Below are 10656 nucleotides of genomic sequence, written 5' to 3' on the forward strand. Positions count from 1 at the left end.
GCCATCCCTCACCTGTGGACAGGAGTGTCCTCCCCACAGCGCCATCCCTCACCTGTGGACAGGAGTGTCCTCCCCACAGCGCCATCCCTCACCTGTGGACAGGAGTGTCCTCCCCACAGCACCGTCCCTCACCTGTGGACAGGTGTGTCCTCCCTACAGTGCTGTTCCTCACCTGTGGACAGGTGTGCCATCCCTCACCTGTGGACAGGTGTGTCCTCCCCACAGCGCTCTCCCTCACCTGTGGACAGGTGTGCCATCCCTCACATGTGGACCGGTGTGCCCTCCCCACAGCATCATCTTTTACCCGTGGACAGGTTTGTCCTCCCCACAGCGCTGTTTCTCACCTGTGGACAGGTGTGCCATCCCCACACTGCCATCCTTTAGGCAGAGCTCTTGTGGACTGTTGACTACAGGTGTAAAGGACGAGTGCCCAGCCTTGTTGGTGGTTTGATATAGTATCTTAGTTAGAATCACCATTGCCACGATTAAACACCATGACCAAAAAGCAAGTTGGGGAGGAAAAGGTTTACTTAGCTTATACTTCCTTCATCATTAAAGGAAATCAGAACCTGGAGGCAGGAGCTGAAGCAGAGGCCATGGAGGGGTGCTGCTTACTGGCTCGCTGCTCATGGCTTGCTCAGTCTGCTTGCTTATAGAGCCCAGGACCACCAGTCCAAAGATGGCACCACCCCCAGTGGGCTGGGCTCCTCTCCATTGATCACTAATTGAGAAAATACCCTACAGCTGGATCTTATGGAGGCCTTTTCTTAAGTGAGGCTCCCTCCTCTCGGATGACTTTGAAGTTGACAAGTTGACATAGAACAGTCCAACACATACAATGAAGTTGTCACTCACCCTGTAGAACATCCTTACTTCTGCTTGTAGAATGAAACAGGCCAGCTAGCTCTTTGCTGGTCTCTGTCATGTCGGAAGTTAGGAATGGGTAGAGTCGCCATGGTTGACCGGCAGAACATTCCACCTTCAGTTTCACAGGGAGCCCTGGGCACTACCAACCCACCCTCTTGTCTGTAGCTCTGTCTGTAGGTCCTGGGGCCTTGTCTTGTAGGTCTGACACATGATCACATCTGCGAAGCCACCTCAGCAGTAGACAGGGTTGTTCCTGTAGAAATTGCTTCCCTACCCTGATGCCCTACTCTTCCTGTCAGGAGAGGGGATGAAGGAGAGGGATGGCCCATTCAGTTCCAAGGTCTGTCCATCAGACCACAGCATCACTTTGAACTCCTGACCAGGCCTCTGTGTACACCTGGAAAGTTTGAGTACTTGCTTTTCTCTGGAGGGCCCACATTGCAAGCCTAAGGGGTCACATCCTGGACCTTGCTCTGCATGCCTGGGCATAGGCAGGGCCAGAAGGTGTGTGTGGGCATACTCACTGCCCTGCTGGGTGATGTCACTTTCACTGCACAGTCTATGAATCTTTACAATGCAGAACAATTTGTTAAACCAGACACTTCCCTTCTGTGTCTTGGGCTCCCAGGTCTTGGCCTGACTATCTGGATCCTCTTGCCTGTGTGAATTTTGTCTTTGGAGACTGTCACAGAGCATCGTGCCTGGGTGACTGAGCCCAGATATCTTGTGTGTTACTATAGGCTACCCTCTGTTCTGGGGACCCGTAACAACTGCAAGTTCCCCACAGAGGGTGTCTGTGGCTTGTGATTGGTAATCAACAGTAGAGCTGTCTTAAATGCGTACACAGGTCCCTGGAAACAGACACTTATTTCTGGGCAGGGACTGGTCAGCTGAGGACCTATGGCCAAATCCATGCCATGTTTGGTAGCACACGACGTTCAGCCCCTGAAGTGGGGGGCTACCTGGTGACCCTGTGGCCCTGGGTCTGATTGTCTTCTGACATTTCCAGGTTCACTGGTATTGCTCCAAGTAGATGCTTAGAAGTAGATTTTGGGTCCCCATGTGATATACATACCTGTAGCCCCAGCACTCAGCTGGAAGCAAGAGAGTTGCTGTGAGTTCAAGGCCAGCCCGGCATACATGATGAGACCCTGTCTAGGCAGTTTGGATGCTCACCTTACTAAACCTGGACGGAGGTGGGGGTTCCTTGGACTTCCCACAGGGCAGGGAACCCTGATTGCTCTTCGGGCTGAGGGGGGGGGACTTAATTGGTGGAGGGGGAGGGAAATAGGAGGCGGTGGCGGGGAAGAGACAGAAATCTTTAATAAATAAATAAATTTAAAAAAAAAGAGACAAACAAAAAGTGGCTTTCGGGGTCCCTGGTAGATGTGCGTGCAACTTTGTACACTGTCTAGTGCTTTCCAGGCTGCGTGGGTTCCCCTCCACAGAGAGCCTGTCCCTTGCTCTCAGCCCACACTTCAATCTTGTACACTGCAAACCTTGCCCCTGCTACACAGCTCATTCACTCCTTAACCATCTGATGCCCTCCTTACCAAAGCCTGTAAGTTCAGCTGGTTGTTAATTAATTGTGTGTTTAATTACTATTGATTTTGACAGTTCTTTATTTTGGGTGTAAGTCCCTTATAAGCTATGTAATTTCACATAACCTATTTTCCTCACCTTGTTGCTTGCTGAGCAGTATCACTTACAGAAAAAAATAAATAAATAAAACCCAGCTTGCTTAGCCCTTCCCTTTATGGTTTAAACCTGCCTGACCAACTGTGTTTTCTTCTGAACATCTCGCCGTTCTACATTTAGGTCCTGGGTCCATCTGGAATAGTTCTGCTTCTTTCATATGGACACCAGGTGCCCAGCATCCCTCACTGCTGACCTTCCCTCGCTATGGCTCCTTTATCCCCCATCAGGTCCTGCTCATTGGTTGCCTCTTCACATTCCCTTCCATGGCTCTCTGCCCCATTAGGAATTCCTTAGGACCTTTATGGGATATTTTCCAGAACTTTCCCTGGAGCTTCCCTCTGGATCCCATGCCCATTTCCCTGAGGACTAAGTCCTCCAGTTACTACCCATCTCACAGCAATGCCTGTGTCTGGGGCCAGTGGCAGATGAACAGGAAAGACTCCATATCTTTGGAATGACCAGAGAAGAAGTGTGTATGTCCGTAGTCGAGGCTTCCATGACCCCTGTGGCCTCTGCACACAGCTGTATAGAGATGTTGAGAACCCTTCTCTCTACCTGCCACAGGAGAGTCCTGACTTCTGTGAATGCTCCAGAATCTTCTCATTGCACCAGGTCCTGCCGTGATGTATGCTGTGAATATGTTTTATTACCATTGGTTAATAAATAAGCTGCTTTCAGCCAATGGCTTAACAGAGTAAAACCAGGCTGGAAGAGATATAGAGAGAGAGTAGGCGGAGTCAGGGAGAAGCCATGTAGCCACTCACAGGAGACATATGCACTGGAACCTTGCTGGTAAGCCATAACACACAGATTAATAGAAAATGGGTTAATTTAAGATACAAGAGTAGCCAGAAATATGCTTAAGCTATTGGACAAACAATATTGTAATTAATACAGATTTCTGTGTGATTATTTCGAGTCAGGGCGGTTGGGAAATGAACCAGTGGCCTCTGCCAATACCGCCCATACCCTCTGTGTATAGAAAGCAGCTGAATGAGCAAACTGCTTCATACTCTGAGTGCTAGAAGAAGGGGCGAGGAGGGCTAGGGCAAGGGTGACCTGTGACATCTGGGGATCCATTCGGTCAGTTGCTAGGTCTAAGCAGGCCTGACATAGGCCAACTTTTTTCATCTAGTTTCATAAAGTCTAAATTGCTTTCCCCAATGATTGACATTTTCAAGGCCACTTCACTCTGTGGTCCCCATCTGGAGTGGAAAGTCCCATTGCAGATGAAAGCGTGAAGGTACTAAGGGCCCCCAAAGGTCTCCTCAAGGCACACTGGCTCCCTTCGTCTACATCTGGGCTCCCCCACTGCACTGACATTCCTAGAGTGACCAGGGTAGCCACACCTGCCCAGGGACCCTAAGGCATCTTGATTTCCCTGTCTCCTCCCCGTCGTAGACACCTCTACAGGAGAACCTCTGCATTCTGTTCTCCACCCACCTTCCCCAAAGCTGGTGTCTCCATGCAGTAGGTCCAGCAGTCTGGACAACCCTCCTCAGACACAGCCCTGCCCAGAGTGTTGGATGTCCCGTGCTAAGAAAGAGAGCAAGACAAGGCTTGTGACATGCCTGTCATCTCTGGAGCCGGAGCTTATGCAGGTCAGGGCAGCAGCCTTCACAAAAGAGTGGTCAGAAGTACCTACAAGAACCAGCTCAGAGTCCCCTAGGCAAAGGTGCAAGAGAGGAAAGTAGGGCCAGCATGCATGAAGGGTGAACAAGACCAGGTGTGTAGGGATTTTAGGCTGGCTGGTCAGGTCTCTGCTGGGAAAGGGGAGAGCAGCTCCCTTTTCAGGGCAGCAATATGGGGTCCCATGACCCTTAATGGGGTTTGCATTTCTTTCTCCACATTAGGACTGCGCTTATCAGGGTTTCAAATGGAAACTACCACAAGGGGCTGTCCTGAGGCTCCTGTGCACACCTTCCTCACAGATGCCTGGGTCTGCACCTGCCAGACTGAGGGACAGTGGGCTGTGCTGGACACTGAGGACAGCAGAGGCCTCAGCAAGGCCTGATGGAATGCTAAGGCTGTGAGACAAACAGCAGGTTTGTGGGGACAGAGCTCCCAGTCTTCCACACACGTGAGTCACCCTCAGAGTGGACTGGCACTCTCCCTTCGTGCGTGAGGATACATGGAGTGCAAAGGCACATGGGCAGCTGTAGGCAGAGGTGGCCCAGGGTGACAGTGCTACCTCTGAGACTCACCATCCTGAGCTGTGCCAGTTGATAATGAGGCGGTCCCGTAGGGGTGGCAGGGATGCTTTGAGAGATCTCTATATCCTCTTAAGCCATCAGGGCTGAGGTGAGGAACAGAGTGGTTTGAACGGCCTGCCCGGTTCATCTGATCAGCACTACGTCATCATCTATGCACACAGGTGACGAGACAGCTGCCATACACAGACTTGCAAACCCGTGTTGGGCTACAGGAGCGACTGGGAAGCCTGGGTGTTCCGCTTTGGGTTGGGTGGATAAAAGCCACCTAAAGAGCATATCCATGTCTCAGTTGGCACTTGACCAACGGAGGGGTATTGCCAGTGCAGCATCTGGCTCCTCGAGTAAGCAAGGATAGATAGGCAGGACAGAAGAGTGGAGGGAGAGGGAGTCAGAATCTGGTGTGCCTGCTTGGTGCATAGGTGGGGAAGGGACATGTCGTCCACTTCAGGTCATTTCCAGACATCTCTAAGATGCACAGGTGGGCTCGCTGACCAAGTGATGGCAGTTGATGCCCAGGGGACCCCCTTTCCTCAATATATGGAAGCTGGTGAGGTGCCCCAAGAGGGATGGGCTCCTTCATCGAGGAAGAGCAGATCTCAAACCCTGTTTCTTGAAGAGCCCTCGCACTCAGTCCCTGTGGAAGCGCAGAGCCTGGAAGTGGCCGGCCTGTTGCTGATCTGGATCCTGCCTAACAGATAAACTCAGAGTTGCATGAGGTCTCTTCACCCGTGAAATGAAATAGTCCCTGTTCTGTTCACATGGGTGTCTGCCTGTGCTGAAGAAGACCCACATGCCAGCAGCGCCTGAGACAGGAACACATGGCCAGGATGCATGCTGGCTTTTGGGTGAAGACTCTGGGTGTGCCAGGCATAGTGAAACCACCTAAGCGAGCACCTTGACAATAGAGTGCCACATTGCCCGCCCATCAGGAGCCCCCTTCCTGATCAGCTTCAGTGTTCCCATACGCAGAGCTGTCAGGCTGGACTAATGTTGATCTCCTAGGTTTCAGCATCTACTTCTGCTTGTTGGCTTTCACTGCAAAGAAAGAAGCATGAGGTCACCACAGAAGGGACAACCCTGCCTTAGTTCTTTTCCCCAGCTCCAGAAGAGGTTCAGCAAGTAGCCAGGAGGGTGGGGGATGGGACCCTGGCCCCATCCGGGTCACCAACTCACACAGATTAACCGTGCGGACCTGTGCCGCTGCTCATGGATCACTGTTGGGATGCCTGTCGCCACTCTGATTTAAGACCAGCCAGAGCCATAATTCTTAGTCCCTCCTGCTCACGCCTGGCAGTTTCTTGGTGCAATGCCTTGCGGCCTGCTGAGGAATGGCTTTGGTGGGGGATGTGCCCTTTGACACAAATACCAACAGGCCCTGTATTGGCCACAGCCCCTCAAGGTCAGTGTAGACCACCCCCCCCCATCCCACCCCAGTCCTGTGCACATAGCTGTGTGTGACCAAGCACGTGTTTGTCGGGACACCCACCAGCCCCCACCACGGTCTCAGGGTGGAGGGGCTGCACTTGCTGGGCTGGCATGGGCGCTGCTTTGATGCAGAAAATAGCAGAGCTGCTCTCGAGGTCTGCAGCTATCAGCAATTGTTAAAAGCCTCCCAGGCCAATTACACAGAGAGCTGGAGCTGGGAGCACTTGGGCAAATCACCCCACCTCCAGCCCATCTGCATCGGGGCTACAATTTCAGCATGAGGAGGGCCAGCCAAGGGACATTTGGGGGTGGTGGGCTGGAGCTGACCCCTATGCGCAGCAACAGCTCCAGGGTCCTCAGTTTTGACTGTTGGGCTTGACTTGTGAAAGTTTGTTACTGACTGCGGTATCTGGGACAAGAGCCTTTATCTGAGTCTCAGTTTCTCCCCACATAAATTGCAGGTTGTTAAGGCTCATTTTGTGCGTGGAGAGGCTACCCAATTCTTAATTAGTGGTAGATATTCTTTAGGTTTGCTGAAGAACGAGCAGAGCGTACAAAGCTCCACATGCCTCTCCTCATGTGTGACAGTTCAGCCTGGTGATCCATGCCGACTTGCTGTGACAAGTGGCACTGTGCATAACGAGTTCCCTCTTGTGCTCTGCACTCTTGGGGTACCAACAAGCACACAAATCCAGTGCTGTTCAGGATGGGTGTGTGCTTGAGGCTCTGATGATGGAATTCCTGCCGTGTTCACCTGAAGGACGTTTCCTGGTTCCTGCTGGTTCCTGTTGGGCTCAGGGGGTTCTTTCGGTCTTTGCAGGTGGACATCCAGAGGTTCGGGGTCAGCTAAGACAGAATCCGGAGAGGCACAGAACAGCTGGAGAGAGCCTGCTGGATCCTAAGGCACAGTACCTTCCCATGTCCTGACTGCTGGCCTTGTGAGGACTCAGGGGGCACTGGGCAGGTTATGGGCAGGGTAGATACGGTGGCACTGTACTAGGACAGATACTGGGGTGTAAATATTAGAGCAGGTGCAAGGGAGGGTACTGGGGGTACATTAGAGTGGGTTCTGAGGTAGATACTTGGATAGGTACTGGGCGCTGGGTACATTAGGATAGGTTTTTGGGTAGATATTCAGGGAGGTACTGAGGTGAGTATTTGGGGTATATTAGGATACATACTGGGGTATAGGTATTATGGTGGGTACTGAGGTGGTTATTAGGGTAAGGAGATGTAGATGTTCTACTGGTGTAGATGTTCAGGTAGGTACTGGGATGGATGTCTAGGCAGGTATTGGGCTGGGTATTAGGGTAAATGTCTGAGTAGGCACTGGGACTCCATGCTGGGGTAAAGGTCTGGGTAGATGGTGAGGTATGTAGGCCCTGGGGGTGGATACTGAGGTAGGCACTGGGGTGGGCACTGGGGTGGAAACTCAGGAGAGTATTGGAGAGATAGTGCCGAGAAGATTCAGAAAGGAAGGCAACCAGCCGGCTGCATCAAAGCAGCCCGTCTCAGCTGAGGCTCTAACCACCTCACTGGTCTCCACCAGGTGGTGCTGACCTTGTCCTGGTGTTCCCTGGGTGGCGCTGGCCTTGTCCTGCAGCCCTGTAGGGATATCAGAGCCGTGATTCTTCTCCACAGGGCGGGTGGGACCTCGAACTCAAATGTCTCCAGCATTGCTGTCCCCCCCCCCCCCCCCGCTGTAACTAATGAGTCCCACAGCTGGGCCCTGAGCCAGAGCCTACAGCTGGGTGTCTATTGTAATGAGATACCTCAGGCTGCTGGTGGCACCTCCCTCCGGCTGGCCCGAGGCCATCGTTAATGTCCCAGGAATGGGTGGCCACAGAATCCCGTCTTTTCCCTCAAGTCTCTTTAAGGGACTCCGCAGCCCTTCACCGTTCTCCGTTCTTCATTAGGGATGGCAGGGTGCCATGTCCATATTCCTGTGAGGACACGGAATAGCATTGAGCCATCCCATGCCAATCCATCCATTATAGCAGCTGCGTGACTGGGGCTGTCTCCACACTCTCTCGTCCCTGGGAGAATGGCCTCCCTCTTTACCATAGTCCCGCCCTGCCATGTGCTGCTTGTCTTTCGTGCAGGCATCAGCGTGTGGGCAGTGGCATCTTGGATGGATACCTGACTCCTAAACTGGGAACTTCCTTTTTTGCTGTATTTTTTTTTTAAAGCAGGAGTAAGAAATCACACATTTATCATCATCTCCCAGCAACAGAACCCAAACTTAAGTAAAGAATTCTTAAGAGTTTTTTTCCTGCTCAGCGCCTGGCTTATCTTAAACTGTCGAAGTTGATAGCCCAATCCACTTTTTGATGTAACTATGATGGTTTTAGGAGACTTAGACATGATTTTTTATAGTGTGGAAAAGAAAAATAGAGCCGAATATATGATAATGATGAATCCGCCGACTTCTGCGTCTGAAATTGCTTCCAGGCACGAGTTATTGCATAATAATTCATGCCCTGTTGTGTCTTGCTGCTTAATAAGCGTATGGAAAGGCTTGTGCTAGAATTGTCTTTCTATTGCCATCTTAGAGCTGGCTACATTGCAGAGTGCAGGGGAGGGCCGATGTGTGCAATCCTGACTAATGAAGCTGTCAGGGGGCAGGGGGCACAGGACCTAGCCCATAGTGCAAGGACCAGGGAAGAAGGGTCCATTGGTAGAAGTCCCCTCCCCCAAAAGAGGAATAGTCCACGGAAGGATAGCCCCTGGCTTTGGCCTCTTAGAAGCATGCATCAGACTCAGTCCTGGGCATGTGTTTCAGCATTGGTAGCAATACTAGATGAAAGCCATTCTTACTGGGTTGTTGGCTATGCCAGCTTCAATAGAACAGGGGTTCTCTGGGACCTCCAGTCACAATAGTTGGACGCTACTGAGTGATACCCTGTACACAGGTCAGGCTGTGATCCTCTATGAAAGCACATCATGGGAATGCATTGTCCAAAGTGATTCTGTGTCTTTAACCCTGCCCCCTTTGTTGTGTGCTATCTTTTAATTTCAGCATTGATAGTGGAGCAGGTCAGGTGGTTATGATGACCTGGGTTTGCCTGTTGGGAAGGTTCACTGTTGGACTAGGGCAAGTTGCTTTACTTTTCTGGGCAGGAGTCTCCAGCTGTAAAATGAAAGAAATGTGAACCTTGTCCCGAAAGTGAAGGTGAAGTTCTCCGTTTGTAGGGAGCCTGTTGTTTCCTGTGTGAGGATGGTCACCAGGCTGACACTCCTGATATATCTAGGCAGTGAGCCACCTGCCAGTGCTGGGCTCAGCATCCTCATCAAGACAAGGGGCACCGTAGAGTGAATCCCCTGAATACTGTGAGCTCTGCACCTGTGACATGGCTTCAGTAGGGTTCCTGGAGGACAGACGTTCATAAATGTTTGGTCCTACACCCTGCCTTTTATCATGGTTTTGATTCCTGACTTGTCCACATAGCCCACGAACACCCTGCAACAGGCCATGTGCATCCACCTGAGAAGTCAGAGTGGTACCCAGCATCTCTGTGCACTCTGTCTTATCCTGTTCGGGCAAGTATCTGTGGTATTTGCTCAGCATACTTTCATTGGTACTCAGGTGCTATGAGAGATGGTGCCTGTAGCACAGAGGATGTGGGGAAATGGGGGGACACTGTGGAGTAGACAAGCCTGAGGTCTTAGCATGGAACTTGAGGATTTGGTGTGGCAGTAACTTAGCAGGGAAGTCACAGGGCAGCAGAGCCCTGACTGCCACTGCACGGGGCTCAACACGTCATAGAGACCCTCCAGGTGTGTCTGGATAAGGCTGCTCTCCTTGGCCTTGATAGGCTTCGTCTGCAGCTGAACACTAGATTGGCTGGACTGTGAACTACAGAGGGGATGTGCTAAGCATGTCAGCCTGTGGCTCAGGAGGGCTGAGGATGACATGAAGAAAGGCCAGGGTGAGAGTATACACCAGTGAGGCCCATCACCCTGCAGTGTTGGGCATTGCAGACACATCTCTGCTGGGGACTTTTCTGTGAAGCAGCGAGCCGTGATCAAGGAAGGACATTCAAACCAGCTTCAGTGGTCCCAGATATTTGGAAGGCTTAAACAGGAATTGCGTTAGGCCAGAAGTACTGGGCTAGCCTGGACAACAGATGAAGACCACCCATTATCTCCTTCTATGCCCAAAAAGGGGGGAGTAAGAAGGGAAAGAGAGAATGAGAAAGCAGGGAGAAAGGGATGAAGAGGGTGGAAGGGAGAGGCGGGCAGAGGAGAGGAGAAGAGGGGAGAAGAGGGGACATTTGTTTCACTCCACATGGGACATAGTCTGCTCCTGGAAGAGGCATCCCTCCAGATGATACAGCTGGGCTGGATCCTGGTTTTGGGTGCCCTGGACAGTGGGCACCATCTACACCCTGGGCTTCAGCCCATGGTCATGCCGAGGTATCATACACACACATGTACACACACACACACACAC

Source organism: Microtus ochrogaster, linkage group LG3, assembly GCF_000317375.1.
Source record: "Microtus ochrogaster isolate Prairie Vole_2 linkage group LG3, MicOch1.0, whole genome shotgun sequence".
In the NCBI taxonomy this organism is placed as follows: domain Eukaryota; kingdom Metazoa; phylum Chordata; class Mammalia; order Rodentia; family Cricetidae; genus Microtus; species Microtus ochrogaster.